Source organism: Scardinius erythrophthalmus, assembly GCF_964197995.2.
Source record: "Scardinius erythrophthalmus genome assembly, chromosome: 4".
NCBI classification, from domain to species: domain Eukaryota; kingdom Metazoa; phylum Chordata; class Actinopteri; order Cypriniformes; family Leuciscidae; genus Scardinius; species Scardinius erythrophthalmus.
Genome location: NC_138224.1, coordinates 32,768,059 through 32,789,893, shown reverse-complemented (window position 1 = coordinate 32,789,893; position 21,835 = coordinate 32,768,059). Strand labels below are relative to the sequence as shown.

The 21,835-nt window shown below is 39.4% G+C and overlaps 1 pseudogene across 1 annotated transcript in view; it reads right to left on the bottom strand.

The window, feature by feature from the left end:
• The window catches only part of LOC308689992 (tripartite motif-containing protein 16-like), a 112,010-nt pseudogene extending 100,001 nt beyond the window's left edge, over positions 1-12,009 (bottom strand). The window contains exons 1-4 of the transcript XR_014032237.1: positions 11,377-12,009; positions 7,478-7,575; positions 7,158-7,391; positions 6,575-6,734 (exon numbers count right to left, since the gene is read on the bottom strand). The product of XR_014032237.1 is annotated as a tripartite motif-containing protein 16-like (transcript). The remainder of the gene's footprint in view (positions 1-6,574; positions 6,735-7,157; positions 7,392-7,477; positions 7,576-11,376) is intronic.
• Positions 12,010-21,835: the final 9,826 nt, after the last annotated feature.

Genomic DNA, 21,835 nt, shown 5'->3' with positions numbered 1-21,835 from the left:
TATTAAAAGGGTCATGACATGGTTTTTTCTTTTCTTTTATTGTGTTCCCTTAGGTGCAATTATAGTATTACTATAGTTTTTATGGACAAAAAACGTTTAAAATTTATATATTTATGACCTTTTCCCACCCTGTTTCTCATGCTCTGATTCAAACAGTCTGTTTTGGGCTTTTTTCCCCTTTAAGAGTTCAGTGTTAACACCCACTGTTATGATTGGATAACGTCAGTGCCTATGCATCAATTGTTAACGCCTCTTTTCAAAACGTGCGGATTTTGCGGAGCTGTGTTTATCGTTACCATAGTAACGGGTGATGTGTGCGAGGCGATTGCATTGATGTTTGAGTCGGAATCAGAGGAAATGAACCATCAACACAACTAAGAATGCATCTGCCCGTCCACATAGAAAGTGTGAAACTATTTTGTCAGTTTAACAGCCTACATCTTTTAATAGCCTACGGGGCATGAACATGACAGTTATAAAACAATAAGTAGGCTAAAAAACACGGTGATTATTCATAATGAATTAAACTGCAATCGTTTTAAAAAAGTTTTAAGTTTTAAATAGCCTACATTACTTACAGTTTGCGTCGTCGTTGTGTAGCCCAGAATAGTCCACACGGCCTTATCTTGTACAAAAGTTTTCTGGCAAAGCCAGCATCAAACTGCGATTGTTCTCAACTGTCACTCATCCTTGAAATGTGGAGAACACACGCTTAAATTAACACTGCCGTGACTAGGACGTCCGCAAAAAATAAACTGCATCCATCTTCCCCTGACGTCTGGATCTTTCAGCAGCGTATATTATTCAAACATGTTGTTTGTCCACAGCCAGGAACAGCACATCTGCGTGTCGTGACATTGCAATCTTCTTGTAAACAGACCCACTCGCTGCACGTCGACTGAACACATGTGAAACGCGTGACAGATGCGAAGATGAAATGAGGCCTAGATATCTTGCGCTTGAAGCATAGTTGTCTACGCTGGAGGCGGTCATATGCAAACGACTGGTACGTCACTTCGTACCGTGACGTCACTTCATACCATGGATCCAGAACGAGCTGTATTTAGAGCTTGATTAAATAAATGATTCGTTTATAATGGGGAGGACGTCTTAAGCTATGAAACTTGCAGGACGTTTTAATGGTACAAAGACCTCTTATATGACAAAAGATCAAGGCAAATTTGGTTTCTCATGTCATGACCCCTTTAAGGGAAAGTCAGCCACGTCGAAGCTAGACTAAATGCTGAAGAAAAGAAGATGGAGCTCTGCAAAACAAGAATTGCTGACTTGGAGAGTTACTCTCGCCGCTGGAACCTGCGTTTGCATGGAGTACCTGAAAGGAAAAGGAAAATGCCAGAACCAAATCTATCCGTATTTGTCTGGCCACCTTTCCAGAGGAGAGCAAAACTCTTCCAGATAAGATTGACACTGTCCACCGCATTGGGAAGAGGCTTCCGAATACTTCAAAACCGTGCGCGATCATTGTTCAGTTTTCCTCACGTGTGATGAGAGATGGTGTGTGGAGGGCGGCGAAATCGTCAGAGTTCCTGCGGGCGAACGGTTTTCGATTTACTGAGGATCTCACTGCCTCGGACCGAGAAAGGAGGAAGTTGCTGTGGCCGGCCGTTGAAAAGGCTCGCAAAGAGGGGAAAAGGGCACATTTTGTCGGACACTGTGCATTCATCGAGGGCTCTGAAATCAACCCTATGTAAGCCTGTTCAAGCTGTTCTCATTCTAAGTGACCTTTTTTGAGATCCTTTTCGTTATGGACCAGGACTATTGATGGCTGTAACCACACTTTACTTGACTTTGTAGTCAGCTGCTTATGCGTTGTCAACCTCAGTTAGCTCGTTTTTGTTGTTCTTTGTTAAAAGAGTTATTTTTGTATGTCCATTTCAGTTTTTTCTCTCAATGCCAGGGGTCTAAGAGACACTACTAAACGGAAGGCTTTGTTTTTATATGCCAAATCGTTCAAAACTGATTTTTGTTTTTTCAAGAGTCCCACTCCGTTGCCAGTGATACTGCGTTTTGGAAAAATCAGTGGAATAATGATGTTTGGATGGCTCACGGTTCGGCGCATTCAGCTGGAGTTCTGACTTTGAAAAACCTTTTCGCTGGGGACGTTTTGCACTACTTTAGCGACCCGAATGGACATTTTCTGCTTATGGTCATTTGTTTAAACAATACTGTGGTAATACTAATTAATATATATGGGTATAATAGCTCTCATGAGAATGATCTACTGATTGATGCGATAGAAGGGAAAATTCTGCTGTGGCTTAATGCATACCCAAATGCCTTAGTTTTCATTGGTGGGGACTTTAATATTGTACCTGACAATAATCTCGATAGACTGCCACCTAAACAGACTGCCTCTGTTAATTCTAAATTAAAGATATTAATGGATAAATTTGATAATATTGTTATTGATATTGATATTTGGAGGGAAACATTTCCGAATACTAAATCCTATACTTGGAGTAACAAAATTGTTCTAGACAGTCCCGAATAGACTACTGACTCGTTTCACAATCTGTTAGGGACTTTATTGTTTCTGTTAGCATTCTCCCTTCACCCATGACTGATCATAAAGCAACTCTTATTCAAAAAATGCTACTCTACTCTGACTGAACTGACTGATTTTGACAGTATGGACAGAGACTTCCTGCCAATCCATTTGGCTACGCATTCGAACCATTATTTGAAATAATAAAAACTGCATATTCTTCACTGTATGAATGAAACGTATACTGATTCTTATATAGACTGCTGTCACTTTAAGAACTACAGTAATGCAGGGATCTAGAATATACTGATACACATACACAATTTCTTACAGATGTTTACATTCACTTAAGACAAAACCAACTGTTTATGTGAACCTTGTGTTTTTGACACTTTAAATGTAATAAGACGATAAAGAGAGTTTAGTGCACGCGCTGTTACAGCTGGCTGTCTGTGCATAATTGCGCTTAGCCGTGTGCGCTCATCAAATTTAAACTGGCAAGGCGCGCCGCGTCTCTCCTACACAGTTTGAAAGCGGCTGAAATCACAGTAACAAGTATCTTGCAGGTGTCGTCGATGGATATTGCTTATATTGGATAGCATCCTCGATGTCGGATTAATTTAGCAAGGTGATCTACAGTGAAGGTAAACACAGGGCTGCCAACTTTTGAGGGGGGGGGGGGGGGGGATTTGGTATTTAGTTACCAAAAAACATTTGGTAACTAAATAGAATTTTATGAAGTTTAGTGACAACATGTTACAATGTTTACATTGTACAATGACTGGTAGTAGGCTATACAGTTTTTATTATTGCTTGACAAAAATTTCAAGATTTCAATTCCATTCTTGTGATTTGATTCCGATTTTGATTCAATATTGACTCATTTGGATACATGTTTATTTTAAATTTTATTTAAAAAAATAATCTCACCTAATGCTGTAAACATAGAAGGCCTAATCTGCTGGTATTATTAAAGGTTATAAAATAACAAATTAAATATAATGCAGTTTTTGTTATAATAACAATTATTTAATGGCATAAGTAAAAATATAATAAATATGTAATATAGTGCTCAGCAAAATCTCCTCTCTAGCTATTTTTTTCTATTCAATTAACATGGTCATTAAATGGCTTTCCTGAGGTAAATGTAACGTTATGTGACATAATTGTTCTCCTGCTGTTATATATTGACCTCTTTCAGTAGTTGAAAAATCCACGAGTGGTCGATATTATGAATACTTTCGGTAAGTTGTACTGTATCTTTAAATAAAAAAGTAACAGATGATCGGTTCACGTGCATTTGAACTGAGGCGCTCAGCGATCTGTCACGTCACATTTACAATCGCCAAACGTATTTTTGTCTGAATTTCGTAATAAAATTGACGGAATCTAAGAGCTGAGAATTAGTTTAATATTAAAAGTATCTCTTTGCTCCGCAATTTTTCTGTGCGTGAGAAAATGGATGTGTGGCGTGAGAGCGTGTGAAAAGTGTCAATTGCGTGAGCCCTGTGTCAGTCTGTCGATTTGCCATGCACTGTAGCCAGAAAAGTCAAAGACAGAAGATGTTGCCTCAGGCTTGAGTCTGTTCAACTTGGTCTTGATCAGTCTACTACCAAAATCAAAAGAGCAGCTCTATCATGCCAATGACGTTATGGACCATTGAAGCTCAAGATGGCTGCGCCCTAGTAACAAAACAACAAACTAACATCACTGTTTTCCCCCCTTGTAACTACTTCAGCAGTTTTAAGTGTCCTACCACAAATGACAATGATAACACATCTGTTATATCACCTTTACTTCCTATTTCGTTTCAGTTCCCCTTTAAGCAAGGATCCATTAAATTGATTAAATGATGAGTGTAATACTTTGATTTACAAAGTTTTTTAAGCATTGTAAGCCTATTGTTGGTGATTTTCAGTGCTGTAGCCTCAGTCTGTTTCCTCAAAGGTTAAAGACACTTGTTACAAAATCCTGTTGAAGATAAATCCATAGTGGAATTTTTACAGAAGAGATTTCAGATTGTTCTTACTTTCCTGAAGCTTTTTTACTACTGTGATTTTTTTCCTCTAAATGACTGTTTTTAATTGGTGAAAATTGTTAATTGGTTGTTAATTCAGTGAAAAATAATCATAGGCTATTTATTCATTCACTTTAGAAGATGTTTACATCCTGATTTACATCTTTATTAAAGTGACAAGTCAATTATATTTTTAAATCTTGCTTTTTAGATTGTTAGCTAGTTATGCTCTCCGTCCTGTTTTGGAAATGTGCAAAATACGCACACACACAAAAATAAATAAATAAAGGGCAGTAAAGATATTTAAAATCTTAATAAACATTTTTATTTTTAATAATTTCAAATATCTAACATTTCTGTGTTTCATTTCATATTTCTATTTCAATCTTTAATTTCATTAAAAAATCCAGATAAAAATCACCTCCACACATTCCACATTTATATTTTAAAATATATTCAAAAAGAAAATGGTTCTTTGAAGTTGACATATCATGAAAATCTGACTTTTTCCCGTGTTTAAGTGCTATAATCGGGTCCCCTGTGCATCTACCAAACCTGAAAAGTGACAACCCAGTAACTGTTTTGGAAAGCCTTTCTCTGCAAGCATGTCAAAAAATGAGCCGATCAGATTTCTCTCCCCTTCTGACGTAGGAAGAAGATCTTATTATAATATTACCAACCTCTGCACGTTTCCACACACGGCGCCGCCATTTGGTTTCACAAGCGACAACAGTGTAACCCAAGTTCTAACACAATGGCAAAAGTTCGAGCAATGCATGAAACTGTTCTGGCGTTGCTGCACAGAGCACTGAACACTATTTGACCAAAAACTATTTGACCGGCCTTCTTCTGAACGGAGGCGGAGCAGCAGCTCATTTGCATTTAAAGGGTCATAGACAAAAACGCGTGATTTTGGTCACACCCAAAAAGGAGCAACTTTGACAAGCTATAATAAATGATCTGGGGTATTTTGAGCTGAAATTTTACAAACACATTCTGGGGACACCATAGAGTTATAATACATCTTGTGAAAATATGTCACCTTTAAAATCAGAGATATTTCACAATATTACTGTTTTAAAATATTTTGGATCAAATACATGCAGTCTTAGTGAGCAGATGAGAATACTTAAAAAAAAATTAAAAACCCTTACCAACGCCAAACTTTTGATTGGTGGTGTATATTATATATTTTTATTTATAATATGTATTTTGGAGTATATTATTATTATTATTATCATTATTCACCTATATATAATTTAATTCATGTCATTGAATGCCACATAACAGATTTGACTGGATAGACAATTGGAAATATAAGGATAAAAAAGGATTAAAAAAAAGCCATGTGAATAAAAATTATATTTATGAGCGCTTTATAAACGCTTTAGAAATTTGGCACTGAATCGTTAATTATGTCGATTATCACAAGCTGCAGCCAATAAGCAAACAAGAAGCATTTATATTGAAAACAAAAACAAGAAAAAACATATGTTATACTGTGTCTGAATGATAAATGCAGAAATTGTTTTCACTGGAAGTTTGGCAGCTGCGCTACAGAAAGCTGAAAGAGACACTGAAGTAAATAGTCTTTTTGAAATGGAAATGATACACCGTCTATTCTGGTCACTGGTGTAAACTGGCAGGTTACACTCTGTCAACAACGGATGCGAACGGCGCTACATGTCTACGGGCCTTAAACAAAGAACATCAATGTTCTTCAAACGCCCCCGTTGAGAAACACTAATTTACATGATCAACTATGAAACTCTTCTATCATGTTTTCTTTCTACAGGAAGAACATGAAGACATTTAATGAGGTTTTTCTGCTTGTTTTCTTAGTGACTTACATTGTAGGAAGTCGTTTCTGGTTCTGGGAACAATGTTGGTGAAAGTGACTGTGGAAATCAACAGACATGAAGAGTGTGATTATCATGTCAAGAGAAAATGATCCCTGCATCCGTTCCTAAGACATTTCTAATATGATCTTCTACATGATATGAGATGATGGAGGATCATTTCTGAGAGCTGATGAATCTCCAGGCCTTTACCTCTGTCAGAGATCTTCTTCAGCTCCTCTTGGCAGAAATCCTCCAGTTTGTCTCTCAGCTGAAGGACAGATTCTCTCACAACATCAAAAGAGGAGAGAGAACTGAAGGGATTTTCATTTACGTCTGTAGATTCAGGAGGAGTTGAGAGAGACTGGAAACTCTACAGAAAACAGAAATCAAAGCTCATCACCTCCACACTTCATCAATAACCTGCACTACTGTCAGATTTGAGCGGCTCTTGTTGATCTTTAGTAGTGAAACTGGTGCCATCAAGTTCATAGATTTCACATTGTTATAAAAAAAGTGTTTAAACATTAGTGAAGTTTTGAGTTGTTGCGGTCTGGAAGCTCAATATATCTTTCAGAAAATAAGTTTCCTAAGAGATTTCCAGAGCTGAACTGCATTTCTAAATGCGTCTTTTTCAAAACAAGAAGATCAGATGAGAGTCTGACTGATGATGATATAATAACCGAACACACAGATCAACACTTCAGTCAACGGCTCATTCTGCTCTCATGAAATGTTTCTCTGTGAGTCTCTTGCTCAAGTCCACTATGACCCTGTTCTTCTAGATCTCTGTTACCTGCAGGAAATGGATGTGATCCTGTGTGTGTGAAAGCTGCTCCAGCTCAGCGTCTCTCCTCCTCAGATCATTGATCTCCTGCTCCAGTCGCTCCAGTCGTCCTTCAGCTCGACTCACTGCAGTCTTTTCCTGATCTCTGATCCGCTGTGTCGCCTCAGAGCGGCTTCTCTCAATGGAGCGGATGAGCTCAGTGAAGATCCTCTCACTGTCCTCCACTGCTGTCTGTGCAGAGCGCTGTTAGGACACACATCACAATCACACAGTGGCTTCAGTGAGTCCTGACTGAGACGTCTCAAACTTCTCTTCTTCTCCAGACTCACCTTATGAGACGCCACAGCCTCTCTAAGCTGCTGAAGATCTCTCTCTCTCTCTGCTGGATCCTCTGCTGGAACGACCTCTGCGTCTCCTTCAGCTGGTGCTAAAGGACAAACCAATGACAGGAGAAACATCACATAAATCATCAACTAAACAGATATGAATCCAGTATCAGAGAAGTGGTGAGATTGAGGGGTTAAAGGTCATTCATAAGTGCCAGCATTATTTCTTCAATGCCTAGTTTTATAGGGATAGTTCACCTAGAAATATAAATTATTTCATTGTTTACTCATCCTCATGTCTTTCCAAACTTTCTGAAGAATGTCTCTGTTTCTAAAGCCCAAATCAAATATGGTGATGCGTCAATAACCTCAAATCTCACTGGCTCATGCATATGACATCATGACTAATCATGCCACCATATTTGATTTTTCTTATCACTTCAGAAAACTTGGGCTCCAAATTTTTATGCCCTTCACTCACTAAATTCCCTCTGTCTTGTTCACTCTGATGTGCGTCATTGCTTATGTTGCACGAGTGCCCACTACTGGTTTAAATAGAACGCACTAAGAACTTGATCACTTAATTCACTATTGTTATAAATTCTTGTATGATAGTCTTAGCATGGAGTATATAACAGAGAATGATTTCTTTGTTCTGTAGGTTAGGTACATCTGTTCTTCATTATGTGGAACTCTAGGCTAGGGCTGCGTTCCAGTCCAAAATTGTCATGCCCTTCACTTGCTAACTTCCCTTCGTCTCGTTCACTCGGATGTAGCCTACGTCATTGCGAGTGCCCACTACTGGCGGAAACTGCAATGGGCTGAATTGGGACGTCCTAAGCCCTTGATCACTTGGAATCAGCTGTGGAGTTGATTTATTATTTACATTTTTTTCCCTTTAAGAATTTGTTTAATGCAGCATCCAAATGTTTATAGGTGTGTTTGGGTTGTTTTAAATTTAAAAAAATTATAATTAATATATCATAGAGTTGTCTGTGTGGTGGTGATTAGACGAGATATGCGGTGACGTCACAATCGTGTTGCATTGTGGGACATATAGGTGCCTGAAGTGTACATTTGAAGCAGACTCGCTCCCTCGGTCAAAATCGAGGGAACGAGGGTCTGTCCATATAAACTTCCCTCGTCCACTTCACGAAGTGGAACGCACTTCAAAATGGCGGCAGGGATTCCCCCGAGGGGAAGTGCTTAGGGAAGTTCGCAAGTGCGTGTCTAAGGCCCCGTTTACACGTACATGGTTATTTTGAAAAACGGAGACATTTCCCTTCGTTTGCGCCCTTCGTTTACACGCAAACGGAGGATTCGCCAATGAAACCGATTCTTTCTAAAAACTCCGGCCAGAGTGGAGATTTTGAAAATCTTCGTTTGCACGTTTGCATGTAAACAGAGAAAACCGGAGTTTTAGGCAGCGACGTCACAGAATGTGACTATTTTCGGGATTCTGATTGGCTAAGGTGGGCTTGAGCTTCTCGTTACACTGCTACCTACAGGTTTGGCATGCTCTTGACAGCATATACACAGGTTCGTGTGCACGATGTTATTTTTGAAAACGAAGAGGGGTGAAATATCCGTTTATGAAAATAGCCACCTACGTGTAAACGTAGCCTAAAAGTGGACTGGAACGCAGCATAGGTGTCATAAACCGGTCTCTTCCTTCTGTTTGTTTACCTTCATTCACACACGTGCACACACATACAGCTGATTCCTATTATCTCAGCGCTCGCGCTGCGCACACACTCTAATCATTCCCATTCATCTTTCTCCTCCTCACCTCTCTCGCAGCTGTTTCCAATTAGAATCAACACCTACACTGATTGTCTCTCACCTGATGCTTTTCTCTCTCTAATTCTCTCGGCTACTTCTAGTCACTGTTTGCTCTGTCTCTTTGTCGGATTATTGTTGAACGTTGAGCTTTCGCTCTGTCTCTTCGTTACGATCTCATCAGCATTTATTCTCTTGAGAAATACCCTGTCTTGTCTTGTCCTGTCCTGTCGATACGTGAGTAAGAGTTGGAGATTCACCTTTGTTCTCTGCCCAGTTCACCTTCTGTCTGTGGACCATCACTCACCAGCCGTCTGTGAGTTATTTGCACCGGGCACGAGGACGGAGGACTGTAGTTGCTCATTTATCTCCTGGCACTGGACCCCGGTTCCTATCATCTGTCCGTCAAGGATCTACATTTTTGTTGTTCATAGATCTGCGTCTGTTGACGGCAGTCTCCTTGTTTGAAGTTATTGAACAATAAACTGTACTGCATAACCTCTGCTTTTGGGTCCTCTATTTGAACGCTGACACTAGGATGGAGAATGGTCTCCTATTCTCTCTATTCTGAAGCAGTATAAGGGCAAGTATGAATCCAAACATATATGTGGTGATCTAGCCAGAAACTGACCATATATAGACTTGTTATTCAATGTAATCGTATTCCTATATAAAGTAAGGTATACACGATCTTATTGGTTAATTCTGTGATACTCCCCTCATATTCTGAGTGAGACTAAACTTGAGAGATACTTTTTTCCCTCAGCGCTGGGTCATTGTTCATTCAAATGCTAATTGCTAGAAGGAGGCACATGGAACCTTAAATCTAACAACTATTGAGCTGGTTTATTATTTAAACCCCTACTTATGAATTTGTTTTATGCACCATTCTATATGCATATGAGCTGTTGAACAAAATATATAAAATCCTATAGGTAAAAAGCTGTTAGGGAAAAATAGAATTACAAACAAATATCCATATCCATACTTAAAATATTATACACTATTTATGTGATTAATTCTCAAAATAATTAATATATCATATACTTCAGTTCAGCGTGATCTGCTGTGACATCACAATCAAGTTGAATTGTGGGATATAGAGCTACATCAGAGTAGACTCACTCCTTCTGTCAAAATCGAGGGGTCGAGGGTCTGTCCACTTCAAAAAGTGGAACGCCTTTCAAAATGGCGACAGGGATTCCCAGAGAAGGAAGTTCGCGAGTGCATATCTAAAAGTGGAGTGTAACGCAACCTAGTTTACCCCCCTTGGAGTTGTTATGGATTTATTTAATGCTACCTTAATGTCCTTTTTGAAGATTGAGTTTTTGACTATTGAAGATTGAGCTTTTGACTATTGAAGATTGAGCTTAAGATATAAGCCCTATTGACTTTCAATATAAGGACAGATGAGACATTCCTTAAAATACCTTATTTTGTCTTCGTCAGAAAAAAGAAAGTCATACCAGTTTAAAATAACTTGAATGAGAATTGAACTTGAAAATGATGAATGTTCATTTTGTTTGGTGAACTACTGGTGCTGTTATTATGCTTTTTTCCATGTTCATCTTTCTTTAGTGTGTAATGTTGCTGTTTGAGCATGAAAACGTCCCTCCAGAGGGAGTTATTCTCTAAATCAGTGTCACTGTTTCTGAACTCCCTGAAACATTATAGTCTTGAATTTTCTTCCGGGAACAAACTGTCACAATATTTCTCAATAAATAAATTAATTCCCAAGGCTTACGCTAAATAAAGGAGCGAGGCCTGGTTGAGTCGTGTTAGTAGTGTGTTGTTGGCATGTTCAAGAGACACTGTTTTTACTAGTGAATCTAAACCCCTTTTTTAACACTATTCCTCAGCACTATACAACCTCAATCTTTTGTTGTGTTCTCACCACTTTTATAATGACTGTTATAATGACTGTGACACGTCAGATGTTATAAATGAAGTTACAAACGTAGGCTCAGGAGGAGCCTAATCATTAGTCTAACTAAAACTAAAACAGTGTTCAGACAGAGGGTGAAAACAGACATTAAATGATGTAAATACAGTATATTCTAGTAGACCCCATAAACAACATAATAAGCTTGTAAATGAGCATAATGGGACCTCTGTGTTCATACCTGTTTCTCTGTCCTCTGTGCTGCCGCTGATACAGTGTCGTGGTTTTTATGTTCATCCATCACACACAGCACACATATACACTTCTGATCAGTGCGGCAGAAAACCTCGAGGATCTTGTCGTGTTTCTGGCAGATCATCTCCTGCAGTCGTCCAGTGGCATCAGTCAGATTGTGTCTCTTTCCTTTAAACCAACTCTCATGTTGTTCAAGGTGATTCTGACAGTAAGAGTTCAGACACACCAGACAGGACTTGACGGCTTTGTGTTTTCTTCCAGTACAGACGTCACACTGCACATCTCCAGCTCCAGCGTAACAGTCAGCAGCAAGTTTAGTCTTCTTAAGTTTCTCCACCATTTCAGCCAGAATGGTGTTTTTAGCTAAAGCAGGTCTTGGCCTGAAGGTCTGTCTGCACTGAGGACAGCTGTAGACTCTCTTCTTATCCTCCTGATCCCAGTGGCATGTAATACAGACCTTACAGTAACTGTGTCCACAGGAAGTGGTCACTGGATCCTTCAGGAGATCCAGACACACTGAACACATGAACTCATCCTGAGATATTCTGGCTTCTGCCATTTTACTGCATGAATACAGAGACACAAACACACAACAGCTCAGCTACACTTCAGTTTCAGTTTCTCTGAACTCATGTGTTTCCTGTTTCCGTGTTTGAGTGTCATGTGTAAAACAAGCGTGTCTGTAAATCAGTGTGACGAGGCGTGATGGTAATGTTAGGCCCGTGAAATTGGTCCAATCTGCCGGTCCGCCAATACACGGGGAAGGTTATCACGTGCTCTGTCCTAACTCATGCAAAGTATTGGTTGGTTAAATTTACAATACATTTAGTTATGTATTCTCTCGTTAATTTATCTGACTCCATAAATGAAAGGGTTTTAATGATATCTGTGGATCATTAATCATGGGTGAATGTTTGACTATTCCGTTTAACTCTTCAATGAAAATAATATCAAAGTCAGTTAGAATAATCAAATGTAACAATTTATTATGTCAGGTAAATGTATCATGCCAATTCCATAATCAATTCAAAGATAATCGATACAAAACATCAAATGCTCCGGAATAGAGAGAAGATGCAAACCCAACATTAAGAAATACGTGAGGCTGAGAGATCTATATTTCTCAGCCTAACGGACCGATCTGAAGTACAGAAAAGGCCCCGAACTCTCTGCTGCATCTCATTAAATAGTCAGACCTCTTTCACATGGAAACATGTGCTAACAAAAGAAATTTGCATGCAGTGGTCGCACCTTCATGGGGGTGGGTGACCATTTGCTTGAGAGACCACCTTCCTTTGTAAGTCAGTTATCCATAAACTCTTAAAACCTTATTATCTTTTATTTTATTCAATTCAATTCAAATTTATTTGTATAGCGCTTTTCACAATACATATTGTTTCAAAGCAGCTTTACAGAAAGTGCATTTCAGAAATGTACATAGAGAAATACAGTAATACAGTTAGTTAATCATGTATTGATTTAGGGCATAAACATCGCCAGCGTCGAGTCGTCTCTTCACAGGCGCTGAGTCGTCTCTGCACGGGTGTTGGAGAATCTGTAGTTTCCATGAGAGGCTGGATACAAACTGGAGCTGACGATCTGTATTTACCTCGGGACTAGCGTCCCGAGATAACAACAGAAAAGCATATGGGAAATAATTAGCGTAGCTGCTGTTCGCAATATTAATGCATTCAATCTGATTCAACTGTAGTATAAAATGTAAGTATTATGTGAATGCCTGGCTGAAGAGATGCGTCTTTAATCTAGTTTTAAACTGGGACAGCGAGTCTGAGCCTCGAACAATATCAGGAAGGCCATTCCAGAGTTTAGGAGCTAAATGTGAAAACGCTCTCCCTCCTTTAGTGGACTTAGATATCCTAGGAATGACCAGAAGCCTTGAATTTAGTGATCTTAAAGAGCGCGATGGATTGTAGGGCGATAGAAGTTCCGTTAAATACACGGGAGCTAAACCATTTAGGGCTTTATAGGTCAGTAGCAATACTTTGTAATTGATACGGAACTTTATAGGTAACCAATGTAGAGACGACAGAATTGGTGTTATATGATCGTATTTTCTTGATCTAGTAAGTATTTTGGACTAACTCTAGCTTGTTTATTGAGGATCCAGGACAGCCAGCTAATAAAGCATTACAGTAATCTAGTCTCGAGGTCATGAATGCATGAACTAACTTTTCTGCATCAGAAACAGATAGCATGTTACGTAACTTAGCAATGTTTCTAAGGTGGAAAAAGGCTGTTCTTGTAACATATGAAATATGATTATTAAAAGACAAGTTGCGGTCTAATATAACACCCAGGTCTTTTACTGTAGAGGATAAAGTAACAGGACACCCTTCTAAATTAAAGTTGTATTGTAAGAGGTTTTGTGGGCAGTTTTTTGGACTAATAAGTAATACCTCCGTTTTATCTGAATTTAATAGCAGAAAATTACATGTCATCCAGTATTTTATATCTTTAACACACTCTGTTAATTTAGATAATTTAGCGTTTTCATCTGGTCGTGATGAAATATATAATTGAGTGTCATCAGCATAACAGTGGAAATTAATTCCATGTTTTCTTATAATATTACCAAGTGGCAGCATATATATTGAGAATAATAGAGGGCCTAACACAGATCCTTGCGGTACACCGTAGTTTACTGACGTTATCTTCGATTTTTCCCCATTTACGCAGACAAAATGGTAACGGTCTGATAAGTATGATCTGAACCAGCTTAATGCCTGTCCCTGAACACCAGTGTAGTTTTGTAGTCGGTCTAAGAGTATTGTGTGATCTATAGTATCGAACGCAGCACTAAGATCAAGTAAAACTAATATTGAGATACAGCCTTGGTCAGAAGCTAAGAGTAAATCATTTGTGATTTTAACGAGCGCAGTTTCTGTGCTATGATGCGGTCTGAATCCAGACTGAAACTTTTCATAGATATCATTTTCTTGCAAGAAAGAGCACAGTTGAGCGGACACAACTTTTTCTAGTATTTTAGACATAAATGGAAGATTTGAAATGGGTCTGTAATTTGCTAGGTTATTATGATCTAATTGTGGTTTCTTAATAAGAGGTTTTATAACTGCCAACTTGAATATTCTTGGAACATGACCTAAAGATAAAGACGAGTTAATAATATTGAGAAGAGGCTCTTCCACTACAGGTAACACTTGTTTCAGTAGTTTAGTTGGTATTGGATCTAATAAACACGTTGTTGGTTTAGATGCAATGATAAGTTTATTTAACTCTTCCTGTCCTATTGTTGCAAAGCGCTGTAATTGTTCTTGCGGGGTGATAATTGATGCTGAATCATAAGACACCATTAAAGATTGTACATTTACAATTGTGTTTCTGATGCTTTCTATTTTCTCAGTGAAGAAATTCATAAAATCATTACTACTACACTGTAACGGAATATTTTGCTCCGGTAACGTCTGTTTATTTGTTAGTCTAGCCACGGTGTTAAATAAAAACCTAGGATTATTTTGGTTGTTTTCTATTAGTTTGCGGAGATGCTCAGCCCTGGCTGCTTTTAGGGCCTTTTTATAACGTGACATACTGTCTTTCCATGCGATTTTAAAGACCTCTAGATTAGTTTGTTTCCATTTACGCTCTAAATTACGAGTTTCTCTCTTTAGAACATGCGTAACACTGTTGTACCATGGTGCTTTAGTTTTCTCTCTAACCTTTTTTAATCTAATTGGTGCAACGATGTCTAATGTACTAGAGAAAATGGTGCTCATAGAGCTAGTCATTTCCTCTAGTTCATCTGTTTGTTTGGGTTCACTGAGCAGCTGAGATAGATCAGGTAAGCTATTTGAGAAATGATCTATAGTTGTTGGAAGGATTGTTCTGCCTGGTCGATAACGCGGCGCAACATGACAAATTTCAGCGGTACGTAGTATGCAAGTGACCATGTAATGGTCAGTGACTTCATCACTTTGCGGTATAATATCTATATCGGTTGGATCGGCTCCATGTGATATAATTAAATCTAGCGTATGATTAAGACGATGAGTGGGACCAGTTACGTTTTGCTTGACCCCAAAGGAGTTTAATAAATCTGTAAACGCAGCCCCTAAAGCATCATTTGAATTATCTACGTGTATGTTAAAATCTCCAACAATTAATGCTTTATCGACATTGACCAAAACATCTGAGAGAAAGTCTGCAAACTCTTTTAGGAAATCAGCGTAAGGCCCTGGCGGTCTATATACAGTAGCCAAGGCTAGAGATAGTATGGATTTCTTTCTTACATCTACGAGAGTAACATTTAGCACAAGTACTTCAAACGAATTAAACCTGTGACCTGTTTTCTGAGTAACAGTAAGAATATCTTTATAGATTATAGCAACACCACCGCCACGACCAATCAGACGGGGCTCATGCTTGTAACAGTATCCAGGAGGAGTAGACTCATTAAGACCGAAATAATCATTTGGTTTAAGCCAGGTTTCAGTAAGGCAAAGTACATCGAAACTATTATCTGTGACCATTTCATTTACAATAACCGCCTTAGGTGTAAGCGATCTGATGTTTAAAAGACCTCGCTTTATAAATTGTTTTTGTTCACTAATATTGAGATTTTCTGGTTTAATCACAATTAGATTTTTCTTAGATCCTGCAGTAGATTTATTATTTGATCTCACTAAACGAGGAATAGACACAGTTTCAATATAATGTTCTACATTGGTACTTATATCAATTAAGTTTGGACAGCAAAGAGTGTGATTTGGACTTTGACTTACTAGTCATATGGTGTGTAGCGTCTTGGAGATGTTGTCCGACAGAAGAGCCGCTCCGATTCTGCTGGGGTGAAGGCCATCAGCACGGAAGAGCCTAGGTCGCTCCCAGAACAGATTCCAAATATTTACAAAGAGCAGTCTCTGTTCATTACACCATGACATTAACCATTCATTTAGAGCAAATAATCTACTGAACCTTTCGTGTCCTAGTCGGTAGGTGGGAAGCGGTCCAGACACGATGATCGTTGTTTCAGGCGATGTACTGCGTACCGTCTCGATCAGGCTCCTGTAGTCCTTCTTCAGAACCTCCGACTGCCGTAGCCTGATGTCGTTCGTTCCCGCGTGCAGCACAACAGCTCCGACGGGCTCGTCACCATTCAGAATCCCGGGAACCTGTGCAGCGACATCGAGAACACGAGCACCAGGAAAGCAGTGAGTGCGAACCTTACCTTTACCTATGGTAGCACGGACATGCCGGACGATGGAACTGCCGATGATCACAGCGTCGCATTCCGTCTCGCGTAGAGGGGAGAAGCGGTTCCGGGTGGAGATCTCGAAGGCCGGGAGGGGCGGAGAGGTCCTAGCTCTGGTCCTGGCCCACGTCTTCCGCTGTGGAATCACCCAGGGTCCATGTTGTTGTGTCGGTGCCGGAGTGAATGAAACCAGGGATGATCGCATCCTGGGCAGAGAAACACATGGAGTAGACGAGGTCGGAGTCAAAAGGTTACTAACCACTGACTTGTGAGCATCGGCGCGTGATGTTTCAAGCGCGAAACGTCGATCTCGTAGCTCGGCCTGTCTCTCTAGTAGGTCGCGGATCTGCTTCTCCACGGATTCCAGCTCTAACTGCACAGAATGCAGCTCGAAGGTGTCCTCACCTGCACTCAAAGGTAACGTTAGACACACATCCGTTATATTCGCCATTATAGCAGATGTGCTATAATGGCGAATTATAGCTTTCAGTGATACGTGTGTAAATAATTCGATCAGTAGGCGCGACCACGCGTGTAATGCTAGCGGGCTAAGGCTAGTAGCGGAAGTTCGAAAGGTTGGATATATGTAGCGATATCAGAGCAATCCGATTGTTTTTTAAGGAGAATAGTATTACAGATATGTTCACACGCTATAAAAATGAAAAAGTTCGTTTGTAAAAGAGTGTAAAGAAGAAAAACAAGGTTTCTGAATTAATTTGACGGAGCTCCAAACACAACAACGCACTCAGTCGCGACGCATGCGCATCTACGCATCATTTATCTATCTGGATATGAGATATCTGTACCACTCACTTTGAGACATTTCAAATGACACCAAAAACATAACAGTCAATGATAAGCATTCACATTTAACCATATTCTTGTGTGAGTTCTTAGTAGTTTGCGGAAGTGAGGTCGTATGGGGGAGGACAAATGGTAATTAGCCCTTTGTCTCAGACCAGGGCCTCAACCAGTATTTTCAGTCTTACAGTAATAACAGTCACTGGTGTCAAAAAGTGCAATGGTGTTTATTGACAGTATAACAGCGTTAACTAACAGAGTTTAACTCTACATTTCTTCATTGATTCATCCAGATCAGTCATACTGCATTCCAGGAAGGACTATTTTTGATAGATTCAAGACTTGATTTATTTTTCTAGGGTACATAATTCTAACATTGGTTTTGTTTCTTTGGACCTGGAGAAAGCCTTTTGTGATGTCATCTAATTTCCACTGTAAACACATGTATGATGCGAAAACAAAACCATCGAGCGAAATACCGGAGTGAACATGGCTGTGAACGACTTTTGCAGATTATTTGAAGTAAATCTACGCATCCACGGTACAATCAGTGTCTATGTCGTCACGGCTCTCAGCCCGCCCTCTGTTCGTTGATTGCCCGGCTGTTTTCAGGCCGGAGGAAAACGGAAAGCTATTACGCTATCTCAGACTGAGTACAGAAGCGAAATGAAATTGAGCGGGAGTACGAAGTCTGACTGTGGCGAGCACGACGAGGTCGAGGGCCGTGGGAGGACGGCGCGAGGCCGGTGGCGTGATTGATAATGAGCGACACGTGCGCGACGTACCGGTCTCGCATCTCTTACGGAGGAGCGGAAGCATAAAAGAGGAGCGACGACAGTGAAGAGCGAGAGAGGACAGGCCTGAATTTTATTTGATGTGTTGTTTCTGTTTTGTGTTGCCAGCAGTTGTCCGTGAGGGGCTGCTGGCTTTTATTTTTATTCTTGTATTTGTTTATTTATTTATTAAAGTGTTTGAATGTTCGCCGGTTCCCGCCTCCTTCTTCCCATAACAACATACATACCCCGTTACACTGACGTAGTCAGGCTAGGTCTTTATCCCTCTTGGAGGCTTTTTTTTTTATAAGGGTCCTATACCTAAACAATCTGGAGACCTACAGTGGAGGTTATTACATTGTGTGTGGCCTACTAATTGTCATGTTTTTAAATTTAACGAATGCTTTACCATCTTATATTTTCTGTTCTTTACCAGAATCTGTATTTCATGTCTTTACTGAGTGTTTTAGATTGGTTCCATTATTTATGTTGCTAGAAAGACTACTTTGGAATTTGGGTTTTGTTTTTAACAAGACACTGTTTATCTATGGTTGCAAGTATTCAAGAGCGCACCAACAGCAATTATCAGACAGGCCAATTAGCCATTTGGAAGTCTTGTAGACTGGCTGCTGAAGGGCGAAATATAAATGTTTGTCTGCTATTTACTGCTTTGGTGGAATCCAGAATAAGAGTGGAGCATAGAATTTTACAAATGACAAATAACTTGCTTGAGTTTGAGTTTAAATGGTGTGCAATTGGATCTTTACTGTCACTTTGTGAGGATGGAGAAATAATGTTTAATTGGTGTTGTATGGTGGTAATTTTTGAGTGGGTATCTTATTTTTTATCTTTCTTTTTTTCTATTATTATTTCTTGAATATTTTGCAATGTGATATGTGTGAGGCATAATTAAGAGGGTTTTTTTTAAGAATGTTTTAATAAAGTGTTTTCTCTCTCTCTGAGTTCTAAACCACAATAATACTTTTACCACAGCAACATAAGGGACGTGTATTTGCTACCTTTTACCGCTAAGTGGCGTTATAATTACAGAATGGCGCTGCCGGTGTGTTTACACTCATAGAAAATAATGTGCTTGAATTGTAAAGATGTGGCGTGACGCTGCGCTTCTCGTCCATTGTGCGACTGCGACCCCCTTAACATGGACATTTTCATATTAAATCTCTTACAGATAGCGGAGTTGATAGAACCAAAGTTATTTGTCACCACTGCAAAGCTGACTTCACAGACTAAAAATAATCTGTGTATCATTTGTTCAGTCATTTTTTGACTTAATATTGAAAGTAGAAAACGTTTAATTTTTTTTAAAGTTTAAAAATTTTTTTCAAAAGAACTAAAAACAAAAATTCAGCTTGATTGTTCTTTTTTCGTTTTGAGGTAGAAAAATGAATAAACAGCTTGAATATACAACCAGTATATATAACTAGATGTACCGCATGGCGGTACAAAATATGACCGCCGCTCAGGCCTGCACTGGCTTTCCACAAAAATAAATGACGTGGAGCAATTTGGCTGTATTGCGTGTTTATGTATATAAGTTGTATATTTTAAAGACTGTCTGGAGTATTCCTGTGGATCATGGATAATTTAGAGTTTTGTAATTATTTGCCATTACTATTTAAGTTTTATATCAAAAGTCATTAGTTTAGACACTCAACATCCATAATGTGAAAACGTCATCTGACTTTGGCATGGGTTTGTTGTGTTTTACTGAAATAAAAAACATTTTTTCCCCAAAAAAGTGGTTTTATCTTGTAGCCCTGGTCCCAGATTTAAAAAAAAAAAACAATGTTAACAAAATTAAACTCATTCCCACTGTACCTAGTAGAACACTTAAATGTCCCATTGAAATTAATGGGATTTTATGGATTTAGGTGAAGAAAGTGTACACATAATACATTTTGGTCTGTACCATGAAGAGAAAACTGATTCAACTATATAAACTATTCACGGGTTTCACGTGACGTCACACAGCGGTGTTGCCGCCATTTGTAGGACCAAATCCAAACATGCCGTCTATCTGCTGTGCTGTAAGCTGCGATAACAGCAAATCTCAAAGAAATGAGAAATTAACGTTTTATAATATCCCTAAAAACCTGGAGCGTCGTCAGAGATGGATCGCTGCTATAAAGAGGGATCACTTGACACCTACAGAACACTCCAGACTCTGCAGTGAGCACTTTGTTTCAGGTAAATAATGGCTAGGTTAGCGTTAGCTGTTCTAACATTAGCACTAGTTCCTTACCAATCAGCCTTTGCAGACAAATTGAATTCGTTAATGTGTAGCTAGCTAACATTTCCAGACAAAATAGGTCATCTGTGTCTCTGCTAACGTTAAGTTAACTATATCCACTGTTAGACTGTTAGTAACTAATTCTGAGTTGGTAACGTTAATTGGTGTCTCATCTGCTACCACTGCAGGCAAAAAAAGTGAAAATCCTCTGAACCCCGATTATGTGCCAAGTATTTTTGGCTACCTGTCACCTGAGCAACGACAAAGAAGAATAAATTGCTATAAAAAATATGAGCAGACACAGGCTGTTAAAAGGAAGAGATGTACCAGTGATGTGTCAGTGCCACCCCATGATAACCTTACTGACATTGAAATTGACAATACTGACAGCGGGCAGAGTGGGGAACACATCTAAAGAACCTATCCATACTGAGAGCTGTGTAGCATGCACTGATGAAGCCTGTCGAGAAACTGTGAAGAAACTGACGGATGAGTGCACCAGACTGAGGGCTGAGGTTCATCAGCTTAGGGACAGGGCAAGCAAGTTATCTTTCCAGCAGGAGGTGTTCAAAGAAAATGATGAGATGGTCCAGGACTTAACTGGACTTCCATCCTATTCCAAGATGATGGTCGTCTTCACCTTCTTATCAGGATTCCTAAAGGCGGGACCTGGGCTGACTCCTTTTCACTGCTTTTTAATGACACTAATGAGAATGAGATTGAATCTACCTCTCCACTTTTTTACATACATATTTCACGTGTCAAAGCCTACTGTAAGTCGAATTTTTAACAGTACATTAAATGTCACGAACAGTAGGTTGTCTTCATTCATAGTGTGGCCCAGCAAGGAGCAGATTCAAATCAGTTTACCTATGTGTTTCAAAAACAGCAATTACAGAAATTGTACTTCCATAATAGATTGTTTTGAAATTTTCATTGAGAAGCCTAAGAACATGAGAGCGCGAGCACAAACTTATTCACAGTACAAACATCATAATACTGTTAAGTATTTGATCTCGATAACACCACAGGTAGTCATATCATTTGTTTCTACTGGCTGGGGGGGGGGGGGGGGGGGGGGGGCGAACAAGTGATAAGCATCTGACTGAAAACTGCGGCTACCTGGAAAACCTGTCACCTGGTGATGTCGTCTTGGGAGATCGAGGGTTTACCATAGGAGATGCTGTGGGCTTGTACAGTGCTCAGCTCAAATTACCTGCCTTCACTAAAGGGAAACAGCAACTGCACCCAAGTGAACTTGAAACTACAATGGGACTAGCAGCTGTTCGGATCCATGTGGAACGCGTCATTGGTCTTGTAAGAAACAAGTACACAATTTTGCAAAGCACAATACCAATCTCTCTTTGCCAGACTACAATTCCAGGAGAACTTA